This window comes from Orycteropus afer, unplaced genomic scaffold, assembly GCF_000298275.1.
Source record: "Orycteropus afer afer isolate SDZICR_OR568_19922 unplaced genomic scaffold, OryAfe1.0 scaffold00064, whole genome shotgun sequence".
NCBI classification, from domain to species: Eukaryota; Metazoa; Chordata; class Mammalia; order Tubulidentata; family Orycteropodidae; genus Orycteropus; species Orycteropus afer.
Genome location: NW_006921651.1, coordinates 7,753,369 through 7,755,344, shown reverse-complemented (window position 1 = coordinate 7,755,344; position 1,976 = coordinate 7,753,369). Strand labels below are relative to the sequence as shown.

The following is a 1,976-nucleotide window of genomic DNA, read 5'->3' as shown; positions in this document are numbered from 1 at the left end:
AAAAAAGCATTGACCCATGTCACTTTAGTTTTATTTATTTCACTGTACATAAATTATATTTCAATAAAATGCATTTTTTAAAAAATCACATTTTTTTCCACATGCATGTAACATTTACCAAAACTGACCAAATGCTAAACCTTAAAAGAAATATTCAACAAATTTCAAAAGATTGAAATCATCAGAGTATATTCTCTGACCCCAGAGCAACTGGGCAAGAAATCAATAACAAAAAAGATAACTTTCAAGTCTCCATCTGCCTACAAATTAAAGAATGTACTCATGAGTCAGCAAGAAAATAACAATGAAAAATAGGAAATATTTTGAACTTAATTATAATGAAAGTAATATCAAAGAAATATCAAAATTTGTAAGGTGCAGATAAAGGTCAAGGGGAAATTTATAAGCTTAAAACACATATTATTAAAGAAAGGCTTAAACTCAATTTTTAGTTTTATCTCAATTTAGTTTAATTTTATCTTTAGTTTAATCTCAATTTTTCAGTTTTATCTCGAGAAACTAAAAAAGAAACAGCAAATCAAACCTAAAGAAAGACATATGAAATAATGAACCAAAACCAAAGTTGTTGGCATCAAATCGATTGTGACTCACATAGAACCCTATAGGACAGAGTAGAAGTGCCCCATAAGGTTTCCAAGGCTGTAATCTTTACAGAAGCATATTGCTACATCTCTCTCCCTAACAGTGGCTGGTGGGTTCAAACCACCAACCTTTTCGTTAGCAGCCAAATGCTTAACTATGAGGGCTCATTGTATGTATGAAATAATAAGGAGCAGAAAACAATATATGTTTTAAAAATAAAAATGTAATTAGAACCGTCACACATTGCTGGTGGGATTGTAAAATGGTTCAGCTGCTTTGGAAAACAATTTGGCAGTTCCTCAAAATATTAGACATAAAATTGCTAAATGACCTAGAATTCCTCTCCTAGGTATACAACCAAGAGAACTGAAAACATGTCCACACAAAAACTAGTACATGTATGTTCACAGTGTCACTATTAATAATAGCCAAAAAATGGAAACAATCTGAATGTTCATCAACCAAACAAATGAGTAAACAAAATGTGGTATATCCATATAATGGAATATTATCCTGCCCTAAGAATGAAATATTGATATATGCTACAACATGAATGAACCTTGAAAACAGTATAAGTGAAAGAAGCCAAACACAAAAGATCACATATTGTGTAATTCCATTTATATGAATGTCCAGAACAGGCAAATCCATAGAGACAGGGAATAGATTAAGGCATGCCAGGAGCTAGGGGTAGGGCAATGGAGAGTGACTGTTAATAGGTATGGAATTTCTTTTTGGAGTGATAAAAATGTTGTGAAATTAGGTAGTGGTAATAGTTGCACAACTGTAAAAATACTAAAAACCAGTGAATTGTGTACTTTAAAAGGGTGAATTTTATGGTCTGTGAATTTTAGCTCAATAAAACTGTTAATTTTTTTTCAATGTGCAAAACACTTGAACAAAGCACTTCAAAAGAGTACAACTAGTGCTTGCTTCGGCAGCACACATACTAAAATTGGAACAATACAGAGAAGATTAGTATGGCCCTTGAGCAAAGATGACATGCAACTTCATGAAATATTCCATATTTTTTCGAAGGGAAAAGCTATATAAAAAAGCATGTGACTAGCACAACATCGCAAAGGAAAAGAAACACAGAAAGGTGCACAAGAGGTACAGACAATAAAGGCAAACATAATTACAGATACAATACTGCATTATCAGTAAGAGCAAACATTAATTTGTAGGTGCATACCTACCAGCCACTCCTCAGGAGGAAGATTGGGCAATTTATTTCTGTAGAGATACCAGTTTGGAAACCCAAGGAGGGGCTGCTATGAGTCAGATCTGACTCGACGGCAGTAAGTTTGTTTTTTTTTTTGGTTTTTGGACATAAGTGGACAGGTATAGATAGGTAAATGGGAATATATAGG

At 33.0% G+C, this 1,976-nt stretch overlaps 1 non-coding gene across 1 annotated transcript; it reads left to right on the top strand.

Moving 5' to 3' along the window:
* The first annotated feature begins 1,528 nt into the window (after positions 1-1,528).
* Positions 1,529-1,635, top strand: LOC122149951. Its single transcript, XR_006163411.1, has one exon. It is a non-coding gene; the product is annotated as a U6 spliceosomal RNA (small nuclear RNA).
* The last annotated feature ends 341 nt before the right edge of the window (positions 1,636-1,976 follow it).